Here is a 12366-nt window from a genome sequence, read left to right on the forward strand (position 1 = left end):
CTCGGGCAGGAAGGGGTTAAGTAAAATACCCAAATCCCAGAGCATTCCCATCACCTCTGTGCCTCATACTTCATTGTGTGACTGTCCCATCACTCTGTATAAGACTCCTCTGTCTCATCACTCTGTATAACACTCCTCTGTCTCTTCTCTCTGTATAACACTCCTCTATCTCGTCACTTTGTATAACACTCCTGTCTCGTCACTCTGTATAACACTCCTCTGTCCTATCACTGTATAACACTCATGTCTCGTCACTCTGTATAACACTCCTCTGTCCCATCTCTGTATAACACTCCTCTGTGTCGTCACTCTGTATAACACTCCTCTGTCCCTTTACTCGGTATAATACTCCTTGGTCCCGTCACTCTGTATAACACTCCTCTGCACTTTCACTCTATATAACACTCCTCTGCGTATACAGTAAACCTCTCTGGCATATTGATTGGATAAAAGGCACAATATTTAAATGGCGTTTCCTTCCCTCCATCTTGGCTCATCCTTTGTCCAGGACACTGAATTCTTGCCGGACTGAGTGCGTTGCGCGGGCGCTAGAACTTTTGGGCATGAAATATAGATACAGGCTGAAATATTACAAACAGTCAGCGTAATTACACCCCGGGGCGCCATGCCGTATATCAGCCAGCAGGCAACAGTGTCATTACATTACTGCGCCCCATTAGGCAGCCAATGACATGTCTCGTGTGACGACTAACGCACTGTATATTCACTGGGGATGTATGCAGCGCTGGGAAGGGCTGGGGGTCACGCTGCCTCGCCCGCAGGAAGCAGCACGCTCACACCAAGGGCAGGGCACAGTATACAGGTCAGATAACCATAGTGCAGGGCATGGCGCAGTATACAGGTCAGATAACCATAGTGCAGGGCATGGTACAGTATACAGGTCAGATAACCATAGTGCAGGGCATGGTACAGTACACAGGTCAGATAACCATAGGGCAGGGCATGGTACAGTATACAGGTCAGATAATCATAGTGCAGGGCATGGTACAGTATACAGGTCAGATAACCATAGTGCAGGGCATGGTACAGAATACAGGTCAGATAAACAGTGCAGGGCATGGTACAGTATACAGGTCAGATAACCATAGTGCAGGGCATGGTACAGTATACAGGTCAGATAACCATAGTGCAGGGCATGGTACAGTATACAGGTCAGATAACCATAGTGCAGGGCATGGTACAGTATACAGGTCAGATAACCATAGTGCAGGGCATGGTACAGTATACAGGTCAGATAACCATAGTGCAGGACATGGTACAGTATACAGGTCAGATAATCATAGTGCAGGGCATGGTACAGTGCAGGTCAGAACCATAGTGCAGGGCATGGTACAGTATACAGGTCAGATAATCATAGTGCAGGGCATGGTACAGTGTACAGGTCAGATAACCATAGTGCAGGGCATGGTACAGTATACAGGTCAGATAACCATAGTGCAGGGCATGGTACAGAATACAGGTCAGATAACCATAGTGCAGGGCATGGTACAGTATGCAGGTCAGATAACCATAGTGCAGGGCATGGTACAGTATACAGGTCAGATAACCATAGTGCAGGGCATAGTACTGTATACAGGTCAGATAACCATAGTGCAGGGCATGGTACAGTATACAGGTCAGATAATCATAGTGCAGGGCATGGTACAGTATACAGGTCAGATAATCATTGTGCAGGGCCTGGTACAGTATACAGGTCAGATAACCATAGTGCAGGGCATGGTACAGTATACAGGTCAGATAACCATAGTGCAGGGCATGGTACAGTATACAGGTCAGATAACCATAGTGCAGGGCATGGTACAGTATACAAATCAGATAACCATAGTGCAGGGCATGGTACAGTATACAGGTCAGATAATCATAGTGCAGGGCATGGTACAGTGTACAGGACAGATAACCATAGTGCAGGGCATGGTACAGTATACAGGGCAGATAACCATAGTGCAGGGCATAGTACAGTATACAGGTCAGATAACCATAGTGCAGGGCATAGTACAGTATACAGGTCAGATAACCATAGTGCAGGGCATGGTACAGTATACAGGTCAGATAACCACCATGCAGGGCATGGTACAGTATACAGGTCAGATAACCATACTGCAGGGCATGGTACAGTATACAGGTCAGATAACCATAGTGCAGGGCAAAGTACAGTATACAGGTCAGATAACCATAGTGCAGGGCATAGTACTGTATATAGGTCAGATAACCATAGTGCAGGGCATGGTACAGTATACAGGTCAGATAACTATAGTGCAGGGCATGGTACAGTATACAGGTCAGATAACCATAGTGCAGGGCATGGTACAGTATACAGGTCAGATAACTATAGTGCAGGAGTTTAGGAAGCCCTCGAGTTTAGGCAGGAAGAATACAGTCACACATCAAGGACATAGCAACACGCTAAGAAACACACAGGGAACATGCAGTATGGAATTCAGCTAAAGATACTGCAGGTACTCATTATCTTAGGGGTTAGAGAGGAGGTGTAGTATAGCAGGTAATGTGCTGTCATTAAATAAGGGGGAGGGCAACACTAGTCCTCAAAGCCCAGCAACAGGTCAGGTTTTCAGGATATCCCTGCTTCAGCGCATGTGGCTCATTCAGTCCCAGCTTCAGCACCGATGTCTCAATCAGTCTCTGCTTCAACACAGGTGGCTCAGTCTACGACTGAGCCACTTGTGCTGAAGCAGGGATATCCTGAAAACCTGACCTGTTGGTGGGCTTTGAAGACTGGAGTTGCCCACCCGCTTGTTATAGGAGAATATTAGACACGCGGCCCTGCCTGCAAAGGTAATAGAGAATATTTGACACTGTATACATGGTCAATGAAATTATTTCCAATACTTTGGGATGGGGGTGGGGGGCTTGTGTAATTGGGGGTCTCTGCAGTTTCCCAATACTGCTTCCGAATCAGGATAAATAGAAACATTACAGAAATGAAAGCCTAATAGCAATAAAGCAATTTAATCCTCCACTGGAGACGTTCCCTAAGCCATGAAATAACCGGCACATGGTGCAGGAATATTGGTGTGATATTCTGAATTCATCTTCCGCTTAAAAGGACTTTAAGTCACCCACATAGGGGACCGCATTGTCCAGGCACTTATGAGCTATGTATGTTAAATATTTATTGATTCATGAATTAGCCAAGCTGATCAGTTATCATGAAAGCGCCTTTACGGGGGCCGAGACATGAAATCATTTCCTTTTGTTCGGGAAATTAAAGGCTCGTAAAGGGACACACGAGATTTGCAACGTGGATCAATAAACGTGTCCTCAGATGATACATCTGCTTTGATATTGCATAAATATCCATGGTCTATAAGTCCCGTGGTAGAAGCACTTTAAAAAAAGGCAAGGGAACTGATTACCGGAAATTGTGAACTATGTGGGTGACTTAAAGTCCTTTTAAGCGGAAGATGAATTCAGAATATCACACCAATAACAAGTATTATTATTTTCTTTTATTGCCATGGTGCCAACGTGTACCGCGGCGCAGTGCGGAGTGGGAGGGAGGACAGTAACATTGTATCACAAAACCGTACACATATGTTAAGACGATCTGAGACAGTAGGAATGAGCTCCCTGCCCCAAGAAGCTTACAATCTAGGAGGGGGGAGGAGGAGACACAAGGAATAATGCGTGAGTTTCTTAGCTATCAACATCAGGAGAGTGTTGGGTGTCTCCTTGAAAGGTGTTTTTTTTTGGGGGGGGGGGAAAGGAATGAAGATGGGGTACACGGATTTCCAAAATAAAAAGATTTATTAAAGCATACACAACGTTTCGACCCTAAGGTCTTTGTCAAGTGCAAAAAGTGGCCACTTTTTGCACTTGACAAAGACCTTAGGGTCGAAACGTTGTGTATGCTTTAATAAATCTCTTTATTTTGGAAATCCGTGTGCCCCATCTTCATTCCTTTTTGTACGCCGTGGATTGGACGCAGCCGATCGTACGTTGATGGGAGCGCCGGTAATTGTATCACTCTTTATCATATTGCGGTGTGCAGCATTTACTCTTTGTGATATCAGTTTTTTGGGGGGAACCATTTAAATATATGTATGGCAGGGGAGGGTGCGATTGTGCATGGTAGAGAATCCCAGGGTTGGGGGCAGCACGGGAAAAGTCTCATTCATACGCGGGAGTGAGAGGAAGCAATCCGGGAGGTGGAGAGACGTCGATTATAAGCAGAGAGTACACTGCGTGCGGGAGAGAACGTGGAAATGAGGTCCCAGATGTAGAGAGGAGCGGTGTTATTTGTAGCTTTGTAGAAAGCACAGAGTTTGACTCTGTCGTGCAGGTGTAAAAAGTGTCTTTTGTATCTTTACAGAGGCATAAAATAATTCTGCATTCCGGTTTTAGCACACACAAGAAATATTTTATTCCGAAGATATTTATTTACGTTCAGAAGTAGTAGATACTGTCCATGGCAATGACATCAAATAAAAAACACATAAACCTGCGCCTCAAAGAAATAAATGTCTGACCGAATATAGTCCAAGTCAAAGAGCTGGGATGAGTTCCTAGGAAGTATCTTCAATGTAGTCTCAAACAAACAAACATAGAGGACGAGAACATGGAAGAAAAAAAGAGAAAAAGATCATAGTGCAACTAAAAACAAATAATCACTGATAAAGTATGCATCAATGACATCAAATAAGTTATGTTTCTTTTTGCATGGGACCGAACGTTTCAAACACAGGACCGTCCCCAAGTCACACACCTATCCGGCAGGCCAGCATGGACATACATTTCTAAGAAATCCACTGGACTACAGATACTTTATATGTAAGTTAGTACGTGCATTTACTTGTTCTGTTTATTATACATATCTTTTACCCTTGGTGCGCTTTGTGCTTTTTCTCTTAACTTAGCTAATTACTTATCAGTGTGAGGATGGTGTTGATGCACAAATTAAAGGGGAACATTCATCTTGAGCTGCTGCTTTAATATAAAACGTCATCGTTACAGAATCCCTCTGTGCATTTTGCCCCGGGAGTGTTTTGGGAATTTTCTGCAGCTCAAATAATGTGATACCCAAAGGTAGGACCCCGCTCACTTGGCACCTAGCAAAGTAGCACGCAGTCACAAAACCTGAAGAATTTGGGTCTGTTGGAGATGATTTATGAAATGAGTTAGGGAGGGGGGGGGGTCAGTGTGTGTATGTCCATGGAGTGCTGCTGCCCTCTAGTGGCACAGAGTGAGCATGGTATTTCCAGACATTTGTCATGCAGTCAATAGTCACCATAATGGGATGGAGTCAGGAGTGGAGAGACGGGCGATACAGGCAAATCCTTTCCCCGCAATTTCCCGGATATTTTAGACCAAATCCATCCCCCCATCAAAATGAATGTGAAGATTCCACAATCCGTGGACGGATTGTTAAAAATCCACACGCAGATTAATCCACAAAGAGAGGTATCCCCCCCCGGGCGGATTAATCCACGGAGAGAGGTATCTCCCCGGGCGGATTAATCCACGGAGAGAGGTATCCCCCCCGGGCGGATTAATCCGTGTCCGGATTTTAGATTGCCCTATTAAAAAAACCGGAAATGCGGACTTGCCTTTTTGAGACTGATTCGCGGAAAATTATTGCCGAGGTGGTCTATTTTGTCCCGGTTTTTGCTGAGCCGGTCAATCAGTTGAACAGCAATATTACTTGGTTAAAACCAAGTAGAACAAAGAAAAACCAGCCAAACAAATATAAAATTAAACCAACAGCAAGTGCACTGTAAATAAAATAAAGTGCATTAAAAATGAAGGGTTAGTGCAAAATAATCCAAAGTGGGGGATGCAGAGCAGAGCACCCCGCCTGACGCCCACTGGGAGGCAAACTCTGAAACCGTCCCAGTGGACTTGAATATCCCTGAGGAGGAGGTAGGAGGAGGGAGGAGGAGGAAGAGGAGGAGGAGGGATTAAAGGCTCATCGTGGCCTGTTCATGGGTTCATGCAGACGTTTCGTTTTGAAGACAGGGTCTGAATTGAAAAATGCTGGCTGTACTTTACTTGCAGCCATTTGCATTAAAAAAAACTATTAGTAATGATTCAAATGAAATGAAAAGGTTTGTTGAGGCCAGAATTGTAAAACAGTTTGATTGTGTTAAATGTAATAATGTAAAAATGCCAAAACATCATCATTTCTAAGGATATGCAAAAGAATAGGGCAAATCTTTGCATTTCCATTTTGTGGGAGTTAATGTTCTGTTGCAACCCATATTCTGGGGGAGGCTGCTTTCTTCACATACACAGACAAACAATGCAAACAGCTCTTCTCCCTCACACTTTGCAGCGTGAGGCGCAGGCAGCTGACGGTTTTACAAAACAAACTAATTTTTAGAACTTTCTGAATAAAGTAAACACTGTGTATATAGGAAATTACAATGTAACCATAGTGTATCCCTGATAAGAAGTAAATAACAGTAAATATTCCAACTCTGCAGAATTCATGCAGACACTTAATAATAATAATAATAATAATAATTTGTGGTTATTAGATGAACGTGTCAATTCCCTGCTCTTATGTCTGGTTAAAGGTCAGAATTAAGATGGCTCCCTGCACAGATCAGGAAGAGCAAGATCCGGAAACATTCCTTGTTCCATTTCTGCAACAGCAGCATCGTTGGGTGGTCCATGCAATATTCTTTAATTAATATTAATTCCATATGCTGAAGCATATTAATATCTCCCATCTCTCTACCTTCAGGTATAAAATGCTGATTTATTGGCAGGCCATTAAGGCTGCCAGTGTTTAATTGCATGTAGGTTAATTGCTGGCATTCTAAGCTTTATGAAGGGATCAATCCGTTTCATTGCTCCAGTAATGAGTTTCTAATGGTTCCTTGGCTATGCCTTCTTGTCTCTCCATGAAAAGGTCTGAAGCCCTCACTTCCCATCTGGTTGTAAATCACTTGTCTCCTGACTGCAGATCAAGGACAGATGACTTGCACTGCGAAAAAAGGTGCAGCTGTTGGAGCCCTAGTCTGTTCTATGGGCAGTGTCAGCGCACAATGCCGGCTGGACTGACTTGCTTGGGATGCGTAGCTGACAGTTTCGTGCTAGTCTGCTGTTGTTTAATGAATAAAAGGAAAGTTTTGGAAGTAACACGCACTCACCCATTCTGCTCAACTCCCCCATACCGCCCAATATTTCAAAAGGCCAAAGAGGGACATTCAGCTGGATTCACTATGGCGTGTGCAAGCCGCCGTGTCATGTATACGCACACACACGGTGCCCTATATACACACACAATGCCCTACACACACACACACACACACAGATGCACAGTGCCCTACTATACACACACACACACAGTGCCCTACACACACACACACACACACACACACAGATGCACAGTGCGCTACTATACATACACACACACGCGCACACAATGCCCTATATATATACACACACACACACAGGTGCACAGTGCCCTACTATACACACACACACAGTGCCCTATATACACACACACGGTGCCCTATATACACACACACACACACACAGATGCACAGTGCCCTACTATACACACACACACACACAGTGCCCTATATACACACACACACGGTGCCCTACACACACACACAGTGCCATACACCCACACAAACACACGCTGCTCTATACACACGCACAAAGTGCCCCGTCCTACACACACACACACACACACACTGTGCCCTATACACGCACGCACACAGTGTCCTATACACACGCATGAAGTGCCCCGTCCTACACACACACACACACACACACACTGTGCCCTATACACACACACACACACACAGTGCCCTATACACACACACACACACACACACACACACACTGTGCCCTATACACACACACACACACACACACTGTGCCCTATACACACACACGCACACACACACACACACAGTCCCCTACATGTAGTTTGAATGCTTCTGCCTAGAGTACACGGTGAATATCCCCTGCCTCACCTTTGCATTCTGGACCGGTAGCATGGCAGATGTACAGAATATGAAGAGGACATTGTCTGGAAGCGCCCTGACATGTTTTGGCTATAACAGGCATCTCCTCCAGCTGACAGGCCTGCTTTATTAGTACTGCAATCTCCCAAACAGACTGGAACTTGCTGACACGTCCAGGGGTACCTTTTTAAGAGCCGTACCCTTTCAGATGTAGGGTAAAGCGTCTCTGCTTTTGTGTTTGCTGGATGTGTCTTTCACCCCTCTATTCCTCTTTTAATACTGGAGGGTCTATACAATAATTTTTCTGGCATCTCCAGCAGTGAAGGTGTTAATCATTATAAATCCTGGATAATGTAATAACTGAACTACATTGCAATCCCGGATATAAATGGTGCTTGTCGGTCATTTGTGTGTTAAGTGGCATTTTAAAAGCATGAGCCCAATAAAGTCTATGGGACCAAATGATGTGCGGCCGATCATTTCAAAGGGGCCTCTTCCAAACCTAGAACTGTGTGATGGGGCGGCCTCTGTGTGGGGAGTCGGAGGACGAACTGCTCCAATATATGTGAGGCCAGAGGCAACTCCATGTGCCCCTCTTAGAGCAATGCCTGTTCCCCTAAATGTAGCCCTATCATACTAAGACCTCGCCCCAACATGAGCTGACGTTGGCAGAGATGTGACCGTCTTCGTATGGATGAGAGAAAGATTTTCATAGCAATTGCCCATGGGGAGTTCCAGAGCCCATTAGCATTCCTGGTGTCCCTCACTGGTCAGGAGTCACTGCACACAGACTCCCGTGTCAATCTCTCACTGCTGATTTATAGATCTGTGGAGCTAAAATACCTTCAGAAATACAAAAAAACACAGCGAAATGAAAACCAATTCCATGTGGATGTCCCATCCCAGGGGTTATAAGATTCACACACGTCAGGAACAGGTTATCGCCGGTTCCTATCACTTCTGCAGGAAAGGCATTGATCCCTTGACTTGACATCCCTCTGGTAATCCGGGGGTTAATGGGTTAATGTGTCGCGTTGTCATTTTAAAGGAAAAGTGATTCAGAAGCAAAGTGAAGTACAGTGATACAGAACTTGACACATCCCATATATATAATAGGTATTTCAGGTAACGTATTCTATTAAAAACTGGAAAATTGCAAGCTGGTACTTATAAAATATATTCTGTACATCCGCCAGATGTGCATTAAGAGAGGATGAAAATGTCTCTCAGTGCCAGTTTTCATCCAAAAATGATTTAATGAACATATCCTTTGTCCTGTATTCACTTTTATTGTTTATATTGTTATGATGCCATCTATCGGTAGTTTAAGATATTAGCTTAGAATATCCTTTATTCTGCCTTGTCCTGCATAAATCCTGTAATTATTAGGTCTAGAGATCAGCAGTCTTGTGATTAGAGGTCCGGGTTCCTCAGTTATCAGTCCACCATCCATTACTGCAGCAGCAGGGTGACCTTGTTCTTTCTCATCCTGTCGGTACACGGCTATGGCCTAGGAAAGCTTTATTGTTGCAATTAATGCTTAGAAGATACCCCTGTTCCAACACACGCATCTCAAGCTACCTTGTGAAGGTTTGGAATTCAGAAGACCCCCCCTTTCTTTGTTCATGATGTTGGAGTGGAGTCTGTGCGCTCGTGCGTGGGGGACACGTGCAATGAGGAGAGATAGCGGGCTCAACCAAGACCGATTCCCAACCCCATCACTATGTCTCTACAGCGAGGCTTGCTGCTACGGCTTCATACAGGCATGGCTAGGATGGGTGCGGGGACTGCACATGTGCTTCCATGTCTAATACAGGAACGCAACAGCGAGCATCAGGCATCATTAGACTGACCTGCAACTGGTCCCCGTCCCGAACCATCAGAGGCCTGTCACCCTCCATCTTTGCCACAGGTAACAGACTGCAGCACGTTTAACACTAATTTTATAGATCTGCTAGCACTGCATAATGGCAGAACCCCGAATCTAATGCTGAGGCCACAACACAACCTCAAGAGAGGCAAGGCAGCACTAAAAACAGAGAGCTAATTTGACACCAAAGGCCTGGGAAAAATATGAAACTCAGAGACACGTAACGTGAGAAATGAGAGAGGGAATAAAACGGAACATGGTCAACATTGCGAACGCTGCAACTGCTGAAACGCCGATATCAAGAGGCTATAAACCAGTGATGGCCAACGCCAGTCCTGAAGGGCCACCAACAGGTCAGGTTTTAAGGATATCTCTGCTACAGCACAGGTGGCTCAATCGACTGAACCACCTGTGCTGAAGCAGGGATTTCCTGAAAACCTGACCTGTTGGTGGCCCTTGAGGACAGGCGTTGGCCATCACTGCCCTAAACTAAGTGAGGTCTCTAGCTAGAGATGTGTCTCACTGTCTTGACAAGGCCCAATGTAGGGGACAGTAATGGATCTGTAACTCAGCAGCTTTATACGAAATGCTATCGCAGAAGCTGAGCACGGGCTCGTCCAGGCACACAGCGAGGGCTACAATCACGCCGCGGCAAGGAAAGACAAAATTATTATCTTCCTGCCAGCGGACGCATCATCACGCTTTGCACGCCCACACACACAAGGCGACTGGGGCCTGCCCCATAGAAGGCTGTGCTGTGGTGTGTGTGGGGCGCGTCCGCCGCAGCGGCCACTTAACATACAAGGAACACATTTCCGTATTCACTCAGAACATGTGCAGGACTAATAGAGACAGAGAGAAACCGGTTGCATGGTGGGGAATGTAGACGGCAGAACGGATATATCCCTCCCCTCCACTTATAGAATGGAACCAGATGCTAGACAATAGGAGCGTCCAAAGGTCCGAATCCGGAGGATCCCGATAAGCATCTACCTCAATGCGCACTTTTATTGGTACTTTTGAGTGAGATTCCACAGTCTCTGTTTTATAACGATTTTATTACGTTATTGTACCATGTGAATGATCTTTTCCTTTACATGAATGGTTACTTGAACTGCTCCCAAGTATACTCCTAGAAGGGAGAGCTAAGTATTCCAGTGTTTATATCCACATGCATGAATACAGGTGTTATTAAAGTATCACTCAATATAGACCGTCCCATCTGCGAATATCACAGCCCTGATTACACTGTTCACCACTAAATCATCTCCTCGCAGTGTGGGATTAAGGAATAACTGGTCACTTTATACAGTTGATGTATTATTTCACTTTATGGTGGTTTACAAGAATATACACATGTAAGAATTTACACTGAGACAGTTTCTTTGTCATTTCTTTACACGTTAACGTTATTTTGTGCGCTAATTCGGAGATCCAGCGCCAAAGGGGACTTTCTTTCAAGCATCTAAAAAGGATACGTGGATATCCAAAGGTCATCCAGGCTGCAGGACTCTGGACAATCAAAAGGTTTATAAACACTCATGAACACTTTGTTGTTTTTCTGACCAGAGGTAGATTTGGCGCTAAAGTTTGTGTTACAACTCCATAGACACCTGATGGTGCATTAAACACACTAAACTATACACTGCTGATGGAACGCTCTCAGGCAAGAGACTCATCCTCCACTGCATCCCGCACGGAACATACGCAGATGAAATAAGCTGCATAAACAAGAAAAAAGATATTCTTCAGGGCAGCCTCTGGTTATCAATGAGGGTGACTAATAAGTATCGGCGTCTGTCTAAACAAAGTCAAACTGGAAAAGAGTAAGCTAAATCCTCCCCTCATTCCCGGTCAGCATCACATTGCTACTCTGTGTCGTTATCATGAGCAGGTCAAACACTAGGGATGACACTTCAGAGAGGGAGCAATCAGAACAGCAGGGTTATGGGTAACCGGTGCAAAGAGATGCGTTACAATCCTAATCCACCGGTGCATGACACGCAGTAAGCTGCGAGGCAGACGGCAGACATGCCAGTGCAATGCCTCCCATCACCTCTGTGGGACTCAACATCTCTGGACCATAGATAGACACGTCATGTCGCACAAGAGGACACACAAACAACAAACAGTGATCTGTGCTGTTCACATTCAAGAGAGGAGGAGGAGTGTTATTTTATATTGCAGACACCTTACAATTTACACTGTTAAATTGCCCCCCAAGCCCACCTTCTTTTGAAATCCTAGTTGGCAGAATCTGCCTCCCCTTTACTAAGCTCGTCTTGGTTGCTGGCATCTACAGCCCCTCTACTCTACATCTACTGATATCACCCAGTTTCTTGGCTCCATTTCCTCTCTGAATGAGAAGAGTGAGCTGCTAGTTCTTGGGGATTTCAACTACAATTGGCTCAACACTAAAAACCACAAAATCCAGATACAACTCAAGTCACTTAACCCAACGCAACTCATTTCCCAACCCACACGGACAAACCTGAAATCTCACAACCCTTCCTTTCTAGACTAGATTCTCTCCTC

Source organism: Ascaphus truei, chromosome 9, assembly GCF_040206685.1.
Source record: "Ascaphus truei isolate aAscTru1 chromosome 9, aAscTru1.hap1, whole genome shotgun sequence".
NCBI classification, from domain to species: domain Eukaryota; kingdom Metazoa; phylum Chordata; class Amphibia; order Anura; family Ascaphidae; genus Ascaphus; species Ascaphus truei.